The sequence below is a fragment of the Clupea harengus genome, chromosome 7 (assembly GCF_900700415.2).
Source record: "Clupea harengus chromosome 7, Ch_v2.0.2, whole genome shotgun sequence".
Taxonomy (NCBI): Eukaryota; Metazoa; Chordata; class Actinopteri; order Clupeiformes; family Clupeidae; genus Clupea; species Clupea harengus.
Genome location: NC_045158.1, coordinates 14,528,303 through 14,547,007, shown reverse-complemented (window position 1 = coordinate 14,547,007; position 18,705 = coordinate 14,528,303). Strand labels below are relative to the sequence as shown.

Here is an 18,705-nt window from a genome sequence, read left to right as displayed (position 1 = left end):
ACAAAATCCAGGACCTTTGGAGTCCACTAATCTACCAGGTGCTTAAAGCGCCTCTGGGAGAGGGGGTGGTCTACACCATTGCCCCATTGGACAACGTGCATAAGACACGGACGGTCCACCGTGATCTATTAAAGGCCCAAGTCACCTCTGCCTCTGCGGCTCAGAAACCCAAGGCTACCGTCCCCACGGTCTCTGTCACACCCTCCGTTGACCCTTCTGGGGAGGAGGACCTTTGGCTCATGGTTCGGGACCCACCCCCAGTCTCCTTGGTTGGCCCAAGCTCATCTGCTCCCGATGGGGCCATTGAGCCGGCACCGTTGGAAGATACGACGGTTTCCGAGGACTGTTTCCTACAGGAGGGGAGCCTACCATTGCTTGCCCTTGAAACCCCTGTGGAAACTCCTAGCCTCACCCAACCGGTCCTGCGTCGGACTGTGCGTTCCACGGCACTCGAACGTTCATCATCTCCCGAAGCCCGCTGCAAACAATGATGGAGAGTAGGTACCTTCACCGTTGGGGCCCAGTCGGTAGCAGAGGTTGGCGTCAACCAATGTCGAAATATGGGTTCACCGGTCGTCGTCGGGGCGACGACTCAAAAAGGGGAGGGTAGAATGTGGCAGAGTGGGCTACGCCTCCACAGTCCATCCCCCCAGGTGTAATAAGAAACACTGATTACTGGGCGGGCTTGTATTTTGATATATAGCCCAGCTCAGGTCACGGGGAGACACGTACTCCTAACCTTGTTTTGCTTCCGGGTGCCCATCAGTTTGTATGGTGGCGTGGGATTGCAAATTGCTCTACTTGGACTAATGCTGTTACCGAAGGTAAGCAACTTTGGCGTTAAGCCACTTCGTCCACTGCGGCACCTTCTTATTGTTTCTAAAAAGGCTCGTTCACTTTTCTGTTTAGCACGAGTGGTTCATTGTCGCGACAAAGCCGGTGTAGCGGTTGCTCTGACGCCGGGTGCTCGGTGGGAATCAGCTGGAGGTAGGCTGGTTCAGTTACTACTACCGCTCTGTATTTTAATATGCAGGTTTAGTTACCAGCACCGCTCTGTATTTTAATATGCAGGTTTAGTTACCAGCACGCTCGGTATTTTTAAATGCGCATTAGTTAGGAATAACAATGCTATCCTCCTCTTTATCATAGCTCCGTCCATGACTCGCTGCCCCTGAGTGTGCAGTCATTGCAGCTCGGCACGTTGAGCTGAGGTTCATCAACTGCCTCCCCCCGGGAAGGGCTGCTGTTCTGTTTACTGTCAAATGCATGTTTATAATTGACCGGCATGCTCATGTTTGGTGTGTATCTCTCTGTGATTTCCTGCATGCATGGGGCTAGGCTGGGTATGCTACCTTCCATCTCCGCTTGCTCTGCCTGATATCGTTTTGTTGGTTTCTTTTGATTTGATGCATGGGGCTGTGCAGTGGGCTGCTGCTTTTCCCTCTCTGCTTGGCCTGCATGTTTTGTTGTTTTGTGCTGCTGCTATGTTAACTATGGTGGTGGTAATTCTGAGTGATTGTTAACTAGCCTAACCGTGTCTTTGCTGAAGTGTGTGCGTGTGCCTCTGTGTGTGGGTGTGTGCATGTAGCTAAGGTAACCCAGGGTACTGTGACAAAGCCCGCTACTCCCCGCTGACCGTCGGAGGTCCACCCCGTCCTAAGTCCCTCCGCCAAAGCTAAGTAGCCTCAGTAGGATAGCCACACTATTAAATCCTCTCCTTGCATCTTTACTGTCAAGTGTTTTGCTAACCCCAGTGCCTCTATCTCTCTCCCTGGACAGGTGCAGTGGGTTTCACTTGAGCGACAGGCTGACCCTCAGGTGGTGGAGCCCCCCCCCCTCACTTTTCCTTGCTGTGTGCATAACGGTTGCCCTATTTTGGAGTGCAGTGCTTACTGATTTTATGCACGTGTGGTGTGTGTCTTCTGGGCCTCTCCTGTCCCCCCTCTTGGAAAGTCCTGCTCGCTGCGGTAAGCCACTGCCCTGCTCCACCTTTGAGTCCTGACCACTGGCCCATCTCCGTAAGGCTTTGGCCATCTCACCTGCTCATATTCGGGTCATAGCCCACTGGCTAACATTGTACGTGTCTACTGTGTGTGTTTAGTGTATGTGTGTATACTGGAAATAACTCTGTTTGGTTGTTGTGTGAGAGGCAACAGCCTGTACTAGAATTGCCCTGTACTCCTTTTACTACTGTTTGTATACTTGTTAATAAACTGTATTTATGGAACCCATGTCTCTGGCCTAAGAGTGGTACGAACTTGTGTTTGCCTTGTTAGAACTAAAGGAACACTGAGTCTATATCTGTCCTAGGGTGACTACCTAGGTGGCGTAGTCGACAATTAAAACTATCCTAGCAAATTACCTCGCCACTGTCACAGTAAGGAATGATATTCTTCTTCCACTAATTCGAAGATTATTTTAAGCTCAGTGCGTTTTGCTGATGAGGAAAAATGACAGAACAACTTATTAACTGTACATTTAATATCTATGTCAAGTCTATCTTTATTATATTTTGCTATGTGAGCCATACAGTTTGCCTTCACAATGCCTGCATTACCTGCCCTCAACTTCTGATAAACAGAATTATATTTCTCATAGCATTATCGGCTGTGTAGGCAGAGATCAATCTGATTTGTAGGCCATTATCTCTTAGTTAGTTTGGTATTTGATTGTGGATTGATTTCCGATGCCTCATCACTATCCTCATAAAAGTCAAGCACATTTGTTTGCAACCCCAGCTCTGGTGTCCAATATCTTAATGCCAATGGAAAAAGCTTGACACTGCCGTGATTTGAGGCATCTGAGGCCACTGAGAAAAATGGTGTGTGCTTGTGCTTGTCACCTGGGAGTATGGGAGATGTCAAATCCCTTATGTATTTCTCTACTGACACAGGGGCAAGGACTTGTGTGACAATGCACGCCGACTTTGTGCGGCCACAAGACATTTTCTTCGCGATATCTGAGTCCAGGAAAATGACAGAGGCCAGCTTGTTACTGCAGTCAGTGGGTCTATATGAATGTGCATGTTGCACTGAATGATAAACGCCGGTAACTTCAGCTGCTGTGACTTTGTCTGACTCACTGTCATGCTTCGGATTTCAGAGAAACGACTGCATAGATTTTGACGTTTCTTGTTGTTGAACCCTTTTCTGGTGAGACTCGCGCCTGCCTCTTGACGTTGTGCTCACCACCGTGTCCAACTGAAAAACTACTTTTGCACAAATTACAGAAAGCTCTGTCGGGTTCATCCGCAAGCCAACAAGGCCTTTCCTGGGGTGTTCTCAGTCACAGTGGCAGCCTTCCTCAGCACTGTATTAGTTTCGTAATATTACTTACCGTGTGAGTGTATTCATGAATGCAGAAACTCAATATTAAACAGTGGTCGTAAGGGAAATATATAATCAACCATGCCATGCAATGACAATTTGCAATGCAAGTGAAAGAAATTAACAGATAATAAATAGGCTATTCTGCAGAGTTCAAAAGCATTGCCCCCTAGGATTTTGTCTGTTTTGGTTTTTTGATAAGATATGATGATTTGGAAGTGACTTTCTTTCTTTATGACAGAAAGTGTCACAAAAATGTTTCCAGCTTAAATCCAATTTAGTAGTTAGTTTCTTCCAGGCAAACATGTAAGCAACATTAGCATATCCAAATGCCACTGGGTTACTGGGTGGTAAGTTGGAAAAACACTGTGCATTGTTAGTGAGTGCTGGAGACTGTGAGGCTGTCGACTATATATATCGCACAGTTGCAATTAGATGGTCAGAGTTTGCTGTTCGAGAAACAGCATTAAGCCTCTAGTAAATTCCATAATGTCCAACTTGATTGGGGCTGACTCCATCGACTGAGACCTCTGCTATCAAAACCAAGGTCTTAGGTGCCAGCCTCAGGGAACAGACAACACATAATGACAATAAGTTAGTAAGGATAAAATGCCTGCTAAAATATGACTCAATATTAACATAAACACACACCCGAAGCTTAAGTACTACTTGTAAAAACATGCACTTATATAAAAAGTACATTCTCCCAATGAGTTATATAATTATGTTTTATGGCATGGGATTAACTTTTATGATGTATCATACAGAAAAGAAAGTGGTGGATTCTTTACCACAGCACTGTACATCACACAGAGATTTAACCACACGTTGACATCCAACAGCTGTGCATACAACAAGACAAGACATAACATTAACAGACAATATTAGTACACAACAGCATACAACAACAGCAGGTGAAAGAAAAATCAGACTTATGGTTCCCTCAGCAAGTTACCCTGTCTTACCAAGTCTTTCTGTACCTCAGAGACCCAGGGCCGGAGTGGGGCCACTTTTCAGCCCAGAAATGTCAGGCCCATGACCGGCCCAATTTTTTCATGGTAGTGGAAATTGGATAAATGACGCAACAGTTCAGCTCTTACTAACCTGTAGTTTTTTTTTTAATTAATACCATGGTTCAACAAATAATGTAAAGGTTAAATAATAATCCACTTTAGCTGAGAAGCTGAGAAGTTAACAAAAAATATTCCACTATTCCACAAGGATAGGTTGATAAATTAACAAAAGCAGAAATAAATAAATAAAGCATTTGAAACGTATCACACTCTTCAACAAAGAGGCATATTGAACTAATGTTTACAGTTCAACTCACAGTACAGTATACAGTTACATTGCGAATAGCACCAACAGCATCTACAGCATCAGTAACCGCCTAAGCAGTGCACTGGTTTCAGCCACTTTATCTATAACTGTGTCGTTGCTTATAGACATGAGGATTCTCTGTGCACATTAACATGAAAGCCTCCAAGTTGTCCATGAGCTTCGTAGCCTATTCTTCACTAATTTTAAGGTTGAGAAGCTTCTCTCACATGCAACCTGTGTGATAGACAAAGTCAACAGAACCTTATATGCTAACCCAATGACATGATAAGCATCTGTGAGGAGGTTGTACTGTGAGAGTATTAAATGGACACAAATGGCACAGTTTTTGCAGGAGAAACAGGTCCTGCTTTCAAGCTCCCTCTCTGGTATTATTTTGCTTGCGAATAGGTTGACAACGCTACAACGATATTAACCAACGCTACAACAATATTAACCAACGCTACAACGTTAGCCTAATAGTTACATTGCTAATCATTAGGCCTATGTCTCTCTTTACCAGTTGCAACTTGTGTTTGTCCTTTTGAAAATAAATCGGTAAGCTTGGCACATTTGGCAGCATCCTCCTCCAATGCCTTTCTTTTTTTCAACCTGGCTTTTTCAGCCCCTCTTCCTCCCATCCATCCTCTCTGACGCGTATCGTTGGGGTAGGGCCGGCCCAGCTATCGGTAGTCTGAGAAAACTTTTTGGAAAAGACGGGCTATGGACCCAACCAACTCTATTTGGGAGGGGAGAACTCCCTCGTATGGTACAACCCATGCAGAGGCTGCGGTGTCAAGATGCGGAACGTGTGTAGCCTACTTTAAGAGAAGATGGACTAACGTGACAAATGTCAAAAAAAAAAAATCTCGACCGGCCCAGAAGTGAAGCGGCCCACTGGGAACTCTCCCGATTCTCCCGATTCTCCCGATTACCCACCCCGGGCCTGCAGAGACCTATGCATGTGTCCAGAGGGCGTCACAGTAAAGCGACAGTTTAATAGGTGTGTGATCTCATGTGTTATTGTGATCACAATACATGCGGTGGCCTTACAATTTAGCTCTGAGAGGTTGGGTGAGAGGAGACCTATTATCTTGGTAGGAGTGTGCAACAGCGTTATAATAAACCAGAACAGAGTGATTATTTGTGAGGAGAGCAAGAACGGCGGTGTGGAGTGTTTGAGGTAAGTTGTAGTGGAAGGAAACGTGTGAGTCTATTTTGAATTTAATAGTGCGAGCAGTACAAGAAAATGCATGATATATTTACGTAATCGCTTCTGTGGCGTAGATTTACATTTTACATTTACATTTAGTCATTTAGCAGACGCTTTTGTCCAAAGCGACGTACAAGGGAGAGAACAGTCAAGCTAAGAGCAATAAAAAAGCATGGTGTAACAATAAATACTACTTTACATGAGAATTAGAAAAACAACAACCTAGAAAAGAGGAAAAAGAAGTGCAGGAATGTAACTGCTGAAGTGCAAGTTAAGCGCTAGTCAGGTGCCAGTTAGGAGGGGAGGTGCTCTCTGAAGAGTTGGGTCTTCAAAAGCTTCTTGAAGGTAGAGAGGGACGCCCCTGCTCTGGTAGTACTAGGCAGTTCGTTCCACCAACGTGGAACTATAAATGAAAATAGTCTGGATTGCCGTGCTTGCACGGACGGCAGTGCCAAACGACGCTCACTAGACGAGCGCAGCGTCCTGGGTGTAACATTTGCCCTTACAAGAGCATTTAGGTAGGTGGGAGCAGAACCAGTAAGCACTCTGTAGGCAAGCATAAGTGACTTGAACTTAATGCGAGCAGCTACTGGCAGCCAGTGGAGCTCGATGAGTAGCGGGGTGACGTGTGCCCTTTTCGGTTGGTTGAACACCAGACGCGCCGCCGCGTTCTGGATCATCTGTAGTGGTTTCACCACGCAAGCCGGCAGGCCCGTTAGGAGGGCGTTGCAGTAGTCAAGGCGGGAGCTCACCAAGGTTTGCACCAGCAGCTGGGTGGCATACTGGGTTAGGTACGGCCTGATTTTGCGGATGTTGTATAGCGCAAAGCGGCACGACCTGGAGACAGAGGCGATGTGGGCCGTGAAGGTCAGTTGGTCATCAATAATGACCCCGAGGTTTCTTGCTGTTTTGGATGGAGCAAGAGATAAAGAGTCAGTATTGATCTTGATGTTGTGGTGGATGACCTGTGGGAAGACCATCAGTTCCGTTTTGGAACTCAAGCTGCAGCAGGGAACTGATTCTGTTCAGTGCATCCTAAGAGAGACAGTGAACATATACTCCTAACATTCACAATATAATTAAAGTTCTACTGACGGTGCCTACCTCAACTGCTTCAGCAGAAAGGTCATACTGCTGCTTGAGACGTCACCTGGGAAACAGTATGACAGAAATATTGGCTCTAATAACAGGACTGGCTCTAATGAGTGTTCATAAAGAATTTAAAAGTTTAGAGGGAGTTCGACGCAACAGGGATCAGGAGAGTAGATCTTCATTGAAGGGAAGTCTGAATTTCATTATTTTAATGAGCTTGTGAAACCATGGCTGAGTTGCTGTTGGTGCACATGATAAGCTAGCGATCAAGAAACACATTTGCTTCAGTAGGTCTATTTATCTGATCAATGTTTAATCTCTCTTTCGTTTAATACTTTTCAAACTTATTGTGACAACATTCTTCCATTTGTGAAGTATGAAGAAGCAAACAGAACACAAGAGAAAGTCTGAAGTCCTTAGTGTAACCGGTGTGACTTCTGCGTTGTGTTTTTTAATATTTGTGACTCGTGGACAGTTGCTGAGATGTATCTTTATTTCGTATCACTCCTGTGAAAGCACACCAACAGACAAACAGTTTGGTGAGCTCCCGTACACTAGCTCCACTGTCAATGCTCATTCCCAGCATATGTCAAACAGGGCAAAATAAGAACAGACATGTAATATATACATTAAAAAAAGATAAGTAAAAACTGTATCACACCTGTGAAAGCACACCAACAGACAAACAGTTTGGTGAGCTCCCGTACACTAGCTCCACTTTCAATGCTAGCCCCCACATGTAACAAAAGGAAAAACATACAAAGGATAGGTCAGAGAGATATTTCCTGAAAATAGTATAGCTATATTATATATATAATAATAATAAGTTATAAGAATATATATAAGAACCTAGATGCCTATTTTTAAAGGCAATATTTATTAGATTCTTTATCCCCATGAAACTCAACCACCTACCTCATTCCCAGCATATGTCAAACAGGAAAGAGGAAGGGGGAAGAGAGGAACAAAACAGGGGGAGACAGGGGGGGGGCTACCAGAGACCCCCAATACCAGTGTGCTTGTGATATCAAAATAAAAGATTAAAAAGAAACTGAAATACAGATAACAGATTATCTTGTGCAATTATTTAAACCTGCTTTTCAAACCTGTTACATTAGCATGATATAAAGTCATAGCACGCCATATCCTTTTCCAAAGATGGCCATGACACGCTAATTCATTCTCATTTACATGTTTTCGGATGTAAAGTTTGTTCGAATGCACTGTCATTATTTGCATCTGCTTTTGAGGCCATAACTGATTAATCACCAGGATGATGCCATCATACTATCATGAGACAGAGGACCCTATAAATACCCCTGTGAGTGCCCTGCCCTGGTTTTGAAATATGTTTTCATTGCTGCAGAATCATCTGAGGGTTTGGTTTTTGTCACATTAGATCACAAGTAAAAATGGAGTTTGCCCTGAAGTGTATTCTAGATTTAGATTTCCATTGAACATCATCGCAAGCTCTCGCGCTCCTAGGCATGCATATTTATCTGTGTCTGTTTTCATCTTCCCGTTGTTTTGAGAATATTCACATTCAAAAGGCACAGATGGTGTATACCCCAGTGTTGATGACTAAATGAAAACACACCGAGGATTGCATAAAGATGAGTGACACACAAGAATTATGACCCTGCTTCTAGACTTATTAAGATTTTGAGTTTTGGGTTTAGAGCCCAAGGAGCCCCTTCACCCCATCATACAGATCTGCGGGGGGGACCCCACCATTGACACAGGCTGCACATGAAACAGATGGGGGTGGGGGTGGTTGTTTGGCCTCGGGAAGGGGGAGCTGTCGATTAGAAGGAATCTGTCTAGTGGAATACAATGTCTCCTGAATAATGTTTCCTGTGTCCCCCCCCCCCCCCGAAGATAGCCTGGACTCATACACTCAATTCTGCCTGTTCCATCATTTAATATATATGCCTGATAATAATGTGGATGCAACATAATATAATATATGCCTGATAATAATGTGGATTGCTTTTCTTTTCCATGTTGCGTGATCATGAAAGTAGTGAATTTCCAAATTATCAGCAACAAGGTGAGAGGGTGGACAACTGTTTGCCTAGCCAGAGGCTGGAGAAGCAATGAAACATTATTTAGAGGGCAGCAGAAATGAATACAAAATGTACTCGATTATCATATAAGATACAGTGGTTAGTTTATTGGTTAGTCACATGCAAATAATTCAAATTTTAGCCAGGATGTAAGTCTTTACAGAAGTAGATGTATAAAGTCTAAGTACTATTTGAACCTTTTTTTTTTTAGTCATGAAAGGCTAGTAAACCACGCATTATAAAGAATAATCTTGAGGCATCAGCTTGTAGGCAGCCTCCCGTGCAAACCTCCTCCTCCTCCTCCTCCTCCTCCTACTCAAGCTGAGGAAGAGAGTGCCCTGTAGCCCAGCACAGGAATAGCAGATACAACTGATTTTAAATGGTGGTATAGAGGTTTGGGGATCCAGTATTTCGGTGAAGAGTTCAGAGATAATTTTGCCCCCTCAAGCTTGATGGTTTCAACTTTAAAGCACAGTTGTTTTGTCCCTCTGCTCAAAAACATACACTGTGTCATCTACAAGTGTATCAGTCTTAGTTAGAAGGCAATTAATGAGCCACATCACTGCTCTGTTACAGAACAAGAGAGAGGGTAAAGAACCTAAAATAGAATGTAGTGTCAGCCTGACGAATTACTAAGTTATTAAATCATGAACACATAACAGTATTTCGCATCATGCTGTGCAAAGGTATTATCTTAGCTTCACGCGCCCCATCTGAGTAATTTCCTGAATGTAAGCCTTTGCATGTCTTCGTCTCGACACAAATAAACACAGATCACCTCCCAGATGTTACCCTGTTACTGGTGACATGGGCCGACATGCTGGGCCAGCATCCTTCACATCTCTCTCTGTGGGTGATCAGGACCCTCATCCCCCCCCTCTCTGTTCCACCTCAGACAGATGGAGGTCTCTGTTCACTGTGTTTGGATCCACATTTTTCCTCACCGTTTGGAAAAGCCTTATGTGACAGGGTGGGCAATGTTGCACTGCACTTTCAGGAAGTGGAATGCATTCCAGAGCAGTTACATCCAAAGCTTGTACCCACGGTGGAAATTGCTTCATAAATATTGTCATTGTTTATGTGCAGTGTACAGCTTTGAATATCTCAAGGTGGTTTTCCTACGACTGTCTTGTTTGTTAGTATGTCAGAATTCCATGTTTATCATTACAACACAGACCTAGAGGTAAGTAGAAGCAAGAAAATTAACTAAATGCAGCGTGAAACATGACAGCACTAAATATATATTGCTGTTCACTTCTGCAAGACCCTCACCTGCCAAATTATAAGTTTTAACCTCACCCAAATTAAGGAAATTAACTGTGGTTACAGTGGGGTGACAAGATGTCCCATTTGTCACACAGTGGAATCGGTTTGAGCTATGCTGAACATGCCTTTGAGATTAAAAAAGACAGCTTTTAGCACATAGTACATGGTAAATGGGGTTCAGTTAACAAAATCATTGTTGTCCGAGTCTCTGGTACTCAAGCATATAGTCTGTTCAATGCTCTGTCTACTTGAAGAGGACTGTCGTGACAACTGTCCAGCACACCACACATCAATTTACCTGTTTGTCTCTCTCTCTGTTTGTGTATGTGTGTGTGGGGGATTGTGTTTGACCTTTTATTTCAAAAGACACAGTAAACCACAATGACAATTTGGCCAATCGGGAGACTTTTTTTTTTTTTTTGCTAGAGTAGGAGAGACACTGACTGAACTAATGACTCAAATGAACAATTATACACCCGAGTGGCTCTTCAACACTCAACTTTCGGATATTTGTGCAAAGACAACTGGACCTCTAGTCTAGTCTAATCATGAACTCCGCATCAATATCTAGTCTTTGCCATGTTTGGTGACACCCACAGTTGGAATAACAACATGCATCCGCTGTGCATCCTGTAGAATGCGCTATCTGTGCTGACCATGTTGTCCAGACTGATGCAATGCTATGTTACAGATATAGACCATACCAGCACTTAATTAGCTTGATAGTGCTGCTTTGCATCCATCAATGCTGACTAATGATTACTGTACTCTGAACCAGTCCAGTTAGCCAGTCCCCTCTGAGACATTGATGCAATAATTGTTGTGCTTAGACCAGCAGATACACTTCTCTGTGTCATTTCTTTCACATGATTACAGACTGATGTCTAGTGACTACCTCTGAGAATTATACCATTTACAAGTTTGGAGACAGTGAAATAGATGGCTGGTCAGAAACAAGTTCAGTTCAACTGAGTGGTATTGAGTACAGCCTTAACATTTTCCAGGTTTTTAAAGTGCCCTAAACCTTAAACACATAGAGCAAGCATGCCAAGGAAAAACTCTCTTTTGAGCAAGAAAACACAAGGAAGGTCAAAGTCACAGTAATTACATGGCAATTTGTTTTGTACTAAATATATAATTTACACATTTCTTTATCTCTTTATTAGTCACTTATTGTCGGGAATGCATTGGACCACTTTCACCGTGTGAACAGGAAAACCAGATAGGAGATTCTCATTTTCAGGATCTGATCTTTTCCGTGTTACTTCAAACTTGTTTCTTCATGTTTCTACCCCTCTCGTTCTATTCTTTTGTCATATAAGATCCCTGCCCTCTTCCTGATGTTGTTTACTTCTGCAGGTCTCTCTCACTACGAAACCTGTGTTAGTAATGGAAGCTGAATGGAAGTGCGAAGAATCTAATGCTATGTCATCCATTCATCACTCATCGCTCATGACCGGTGTCTGTTTAACCCTGTTTTTTTTTTAACTTTGTTTGTTTTTTATTGTTATTGTATCACCCCATTGTATCACGCTTGTGACGTGATCATTTCAATCTTATAACACACAATCCAAGTAAGTTGATTACAGTTGACATTCCTTTTAAAATGTGGGTGTACTCCTCAAATTGCTTTTAACCCTGTATTCTGTATTAAAGTAAAGGCTAAACGCTGTGGCCTTCAAAAGGCTGTAGAGTATACAGTGGGGTTGACAACTGTTGAATGACGAAAGTGGGCAATTTTTTTATTCACAATACATTCTACAGAAGGTCAGGAGGTCTTCTAGCCTTTGAGCACATAACAAAGGCATGAGGCCTTGTGTGAGAAGTCACGTGCTTGTTCTGAGGTCATGTCCTCATTTTACATGTCAATGGGTAATTTGGCCTGATTTTCTCCTATTCAGTGTACAGGCCAACCCCTTTCTTCCCACTGGTGACATAATGAAGCCTTTACAGACAAATTCATGTAATTTAGCCTTCTGTCCACTCAGGAAAGCGATAGGTCCTCATGTTCTGCAGGGCATTGTGCAAGTGGAAAGATGCCATGGCTATTCGTGACATCTCACACAAGCTTCTGAGAGGTCGGCCTCTGTGTTACACAACCATGTTTTTCACTCATTCTCCATGCTGTTTCTTGAGCTCTGCATACAAGGTGTGGCAATAATAACAAGGCTGTCTTTACGTGTATAACGAGTGAATTACAGCATTGGTCTCATTATTTAATAGCCACACCTCGTACTTGCACCACAGCATAAACAATACAGCTTCAAAACCTACAGCATAGCATTTGCTTTCCTATGCTGCGAAAAGTGCAGAAGTGCTATATTTTTTTAGTAAAGGAATTTGCTGAATCCACACAAAATCTGAAAAGTTGGTTCGTGGAGATATTACAAGTCAATGGCAGAGGGAAATGCTGAAAAGGGGCACAGTGCTGAGATTGATGCCCTCAGAGGACAGGCCTAAGCTTTTTTTTTTTTAAGTTTTGTACATTTTTCTTCCTCAAAAAACTCCTACGTTCAGCACTTTTGAAAAACAAACACCAATTCACAGAAGTCTGGATATTGAGCTAGCATTACAATGCAACGCGAGTAAGAAATATTGCAATCAACACTGAACTCCCAGAAGAACCATTATCCCTTCAGGGACAGTCTGTTAAATACACTGATATTAAGGGGTGTTACCATCTATTCAAATAGGTCCTGGAGACAAGGTTCTTTGTTTTGACCTGGGGGGGGGGGGGGGGGGGGGGGAGGTGAGAGCAATGTCACACCTTACTCCCCAGGCGATATAGTTGGTGAGCTGTGAAGGCTTTTTCATATTTTCATGAGGTGGTCCAACCTAGACCACACAACTACATCGTACATAGCCTAGGCAGCTAGTTGGAATGACAGCTGTGATTATCTGTCCTTCACATGACCATATACCATGAACATTCATTTGAAAATGATCAGTATTAGGTGCCAATAAAAAAATATAAAACAATACTGTCTCTTTAACCTTATCCCCTTCATCATCCTTGTCCCTTGACAAAGAAGAATATATATATACTGTATATATATATATATATATAATATATATTATGAAATATATAAAACATTTCCAACATTCTGTTGTTACAATTTAAACCACACCCTAGTAAGGTGTGGACTTTGGTCAACTCTATACACATTATGCACATGACTTGCCACATGCTGTTTTCACATGACAAAGACAACATATCACAAGGGACCCCATTCCTACTGGACAATACAACATGATCTAAATCTACCATCTCCATTTGACCACTGGAAGGGCTGGGGCATGAGCAGATGCAGTGTGTGCGTACTGTGTCATGGCTCATGCCAGATGCCAAAGCTGTAAATTCTTAATGGTGCTACATTGCTCAGTGTGAGACTGAGATTAAAATGGACAGTGAGGCAGAATTAACAGTGGCCAACCTGACACAGGGCTCTAGGTCTTAGCACGGGTCGGTTTCCCCAGCCTATGCATACTGGACTGAGTGAGCATGCATTGGTCATGGAGCTTTGTTGTGCTGGATTTATTTCCTGCTTATTCACATCAGTCGACAGCTGTCATTTCTTTGCAGAAATCTCTAAATCAATTAAGAAAGGGTTGTTTTTTTTAGCTCAGAGCTAAAGGTCAAAAACAGACATTGGAGATCATATGTTTTTCTCTATTTCTCTTTTTTTTTCTCTCTCGCTCTCTCTCTCTCCTCCAGGTTCCTCCACATGTCTGGATAATGATGATGATGATGATAGTGGTTTACAATTAGTTTTGTCTGATGTTAGGAGTGACCTTTGCTTCCAGTTTTTTCTACACTTTACAATATAATGTCCTAAGAAATGGAATAAATAGTGTCTCTATCAATCGGTGCAATGTGTAATGACAGGAATTTTAGGACAGGAGGGTCTTTCTAAGGATGAGACATATTGTGCAAGGGTCAGGTTAATAATGCTCTCTCATGATAAATCTCTAAATACCTTTCATTGTATACGTGGAAACTATGCAGCCAATTCTTGATCGAGACCACAATCTCATTCTGTTGAGAGTTGAAACACATTTCGGCTGCTGTGTCCGACATACTTGATGTTGACATGGCTGTTTGTGTGAACCCCAGTATTGACCCCAGCAGTAACCCCAGCCCCTAACTTCTATTCCCTCACTTCCATCCTGATATTAATGTAACACCAACTTGCAAGCGCTAGGTTTATCTTGCTTACTTTGCAAGTGTCTAATGCGAGAGGAGGCAGGCAGCTGCTTGGTTTTTCACATTTCGGTTGAAAAAAGAGGTGTGTGGAAACTATGGGAAAAAAGTAGAAATAGTTGTGTGTTGATCAACTGTATAAATATTGAGGTACTAATGTTTATATTTATAGTGGTGGCTATCAGAGGCTGTTGTCTGTAATCTCATACTGGTGGGTGGTGAGCATTAGGGTGTGTGAGCAATTTCACCTGGCTTTGACAGGTGCACTCCAAGAGCTTGAGGAGTTAAAAAAGAGTAGTGAAAATCCTTCCAAAAAATGTCAGTTGTTGCCACCTCTCACATGTCCTTCCTTTATTCGTTCATGTGCAAACACCTGTCATGTTTTTCCCTCCTCATTTTTAAAATGTCGCCTCACTTTCCTCTCTGATTCAAAGACAACTTTGCAATACTGACTGCTGTTGCACTTGCTTCCACACTGTTGCATCATCTTTACCAATTTGACCATATTGGAAAAAGGAAAGCTCAGGGTGTTCTAGGTTTCACTATCATACACCATTACCCAAAGGAGTGCAGCCTGCTATTGGCAATATGTCATGGCACACTTGCAATACTGATGCATCTTTTATATAAATCTAATAAAATAGACATTGTTGTTTCCTGCTGTGTTTGAAGTATTTCAGGCAGCTATCAACAGCTGTCTTCTGTAATCTCATCCTTGTGGGTGGCGAGCATTAGGTCCAGTTTTTCTTCATGTTCCTTTCAGAGGTAACCTGCCGGAAGCACACCACATTTGAGCACTTTCACCTGGCTTTCACACGTGCACTCCAAGAAGAGCTTGAAGATTTTAAAAAAGAGTAGTCAAATATGACTTGGCTCCAGGATCATCCTTGAAAATACTTCCACAAATGTCAGGTCTGCCTCTCCTCACACCTCTACCCACACCTCCATCCTTCATTTTCCACTGTTCAGACCTGTCAGGTTTTGTTTTTCCTTTCCTTTTCTTTTCCCTCTCCTTTAAATGTCATCTCACTTTCCATTCTGATTTTTAAAAAAACTTTGCAATATCAATTGATATTGTACTTGCTTCCACAGTGAAGGGGATCATCTCAATGTAAAATAGCTCACTGTTGCTTCATCTTTACCAATTTGACCATATTGGAAAAAGGAAAGCTCAGGGTGTTCGTTCACTATCATACAACATTACCCAAATGTATGCAGCCTGCTATTGGCAATATGTCATGGCACACTTCCAATACTGATGGATCTTTTGAAACCCAGTGTTTGTCAGGAGCTGTATTGGGCCAGGGGTTCCCATTGATCAGTGCTCTCCCTGTAATATCTCTCTGATCCCTTAACATATTCAACCAGAAGGCTTTGTGGAATCATGCTTGTAAAACCTCCAGTGTGTCAAGTCAAAGAGGCTGATATCACTATTTAAAAAATCAAATTAAAGCCAATTTCTAACAGTATTGTAATATTTTTCCTAAATACGTAGATTTGCTGTAAAAAGTAAAGCCAGAAATGAAATTGAGCATAAACAGTATGCAGAAGAATACAATATTTTCATTTCACAGGAAAATAGGATTTACTGACCTACTATCTCTGTTTGCCTCAGTTGGCACTGCCAAGTAATGGCTGAATGGATGATCAGCACTGAAGGCCGAATTATCTGTCTAGGAGTCCAGCCAACCTTTCTCTACTCTATACTGTGAAAGGTAAGAGCTTAAACAGTATGTAAAGGTCAAAAGATACATTCCTGTACATTCCAATATAGAGCACATTCTATTCAAAGAATTCATTATTTGATTCCAATTAAATGCCATTTGTTTTACTGTATGTTCATGTACTCCCTTTCTCTGGTATTGTTTGCTTTTCAGGCGTTTCACTGGTGTCAACCCTGAGAGGGGAGCAAAGGCCAGCCATGTGAAGATGGTGTCCAAGAAGGCCAGCAAACTGGTCCAAAGGAAGGCAGTCCAAGTAAATGCTCATGTTGCCATCCTTTTGAAAAACCTAATGGATTTTCAGGGGCTCTTCATAAAGGTCAGTCAGATGCCCATTCTTGTTTAAAATATTTCTCTCTGGCCTTCGATTTCGTGAGCTGTTCAGAGGACTGGATTCCACTCCGGTTGCAGTACATTTGCTAGGCGTTGTAGACGTACCCAAAGGTAACTTTGATGTGCTTCTTTCTGTGCTCTCTTTTGAAATAAACAAATGCCTTGGCTTCAACCAACATTTTTTAGACTTGGTCACATTAAAAAAAATCTTATTTACAATAGTTACTTTTATGCAAATAGAAACTGTTAAGTTTAATGAGAGAATCTCATTCTAGTGGGGAGGACTGGTAATAATTGTATTTTCTTTAATATGGCAAGCTACAGATCAATGTGGAATTGGACGAATTTTAAAAAGCGATTCATCGATAAAACTGTATTTTGGCACACCCCTAGTTCTGACCTGGGAGACCAGCCAGGCTCCCATTGGCCGACAGGGTCTCCAAGGATTGGGACGCAGACTCAAAGCGCACCTCCCTCTCCTCCTCCAAGGTGCCGCTCCGCTTGCTGCCTCCGGGGATGGAGCAGTAGCGGGCCAGGACCATCTCCATCTGGCAGAATATGGATTTATCCCCGGCACAGGGCTCATCTGCAAATAGAAACACAGTCTCTCAGATCTTCTCGCACTCATTATGGTCATTTGCCGTGACAGATGGTGGGAACAGCATGTGTAACTGGCACCTTTGCAAATTCGATATGGTGAGATATAGGCACACATAGAGCATAAGGAACATAGACGTATGACGCCAGGCATGAACATTAATGTATCTGCACATTTCCTTTCATGACCTTTGTATGTGGCTAAAATAATGTCTGTGGCATCCCAAACTCTCTGGTACCTTGTAATACTACAAATGACAAATGTATATCAGTAAATAACAGCGGTAGACACATCTTGCTGTGGTCTGTCTTTCTTATGCAGCGATATGAATTTACATCATTCCCTTGCGCCCATTATTGCAAGGTTTTTTCTTTTCCTACTTCTAGTATTATTATTATTATTATTATATTAGTATTGACATTCTTGTGACTCTTTAACAATCTACGTTTTTTTATGCCTACTAAGTATTTGTTGCTTGCTGCAACAGATAACCTTGTGTTATACTGTGCGCTCGATAAATAAAAAACGTTGACTACTGTGTTGAGTATTGTTGGTGCACTGTATTGGTGCTCCTTTGACCGAAGCAGAATATTGAGAGTGCTTGATAGATAACTCTTCTCTTCCCCTTTAAGGCCCCGTGCACACGGAGTCTAGGTTGCCTGAACCCGGATTCATCTTTCACACGGATCCACTTTTTAATCGCGTGCACATGAACCCAGCGGATCGGATTGAATCCGCTGTTGTACATCCCCCACGCCTGGTGGCGCTTTAACAGTGCTACAGACAACTGAAGAAAACGGAGAAGAAGACAGGAGCATGCTAATAAAGTGACATATGACAGCTATGGTAGTCGAGATCCAATTAGCAACATTTAGCCTAGCCGCATAGCCTACATTTAATCTGCATAGTAACACATTATGGTGGTTATGGTGGTCAGAGCAGACTGTAGGTTAAGCGAAAAATAATTATATTTTTTATTGATAATAAAGAGTTTAGAACAGTGCAACAAAGCAATGTGCAACATGACATGTCTGAGTTGTTTAAATGCTTGTGCTTTATGGAGATGCTAAGCTTGAGCACGAGAGACCACAATGCAAGTGGTGTGTATCCTGAATGTTTCATGGTTTACAATTGCTTCCAATTTCATGGTTTTATGTGGGCTATTGTTGAGGGCTTTGTCCTTCACGTACTGTACCTCTGAAGTAACGTTAACGCTGTCTAGTAGCTATCGCTATCGTTGTCTGACAGGACTAAAGCTAACGTAACATTCATCTTTATTACAGACCGTTTTGAAACTTCCGTCTATAATAAAAATATTTTCACGTCAGATTTGCTTATATAGGCTATTGCTGCCACTTTTAAAAACTGGTTTTGTAAAATGGTCTGATGCAAATAGATTAAACAGATAGATTAAAGTGTGGCTTGTTAATGTCATCCCTTTCCTAACAACATCGATTTAGATAGATAGATAAACTTGTATTAATCCCGTTAGGCAAATTAACGTGTAATAGCGGCGAGGTAATAGGAAGATTTTTTATTTTTTTGAAGCTGGAGAGCTGCTACGACAGGTTG

General features: G+C 42.3%; 1 long non-coding RNA gene across 1 annotated transcript; it reads left to right on the top strand.

The window, feature by feature from the left end:
- Window positions 1-789: 789 nt before the first annotated feature.
- On the top strand, window positions 790-2,231 carry LOC116221011. Its single transcript, XR_004163970.1, has 3 exons — window positions 790-824; window positions 910-987; window positions 1,150-2,231. It is a non-coding gene; the product is annotated as an uncharacterized LOC116221011 (long non-coding RNA).
- The last annotated feature ends 16,474 nt before the right edge of the window (window positions 2,232-18,705 follow it).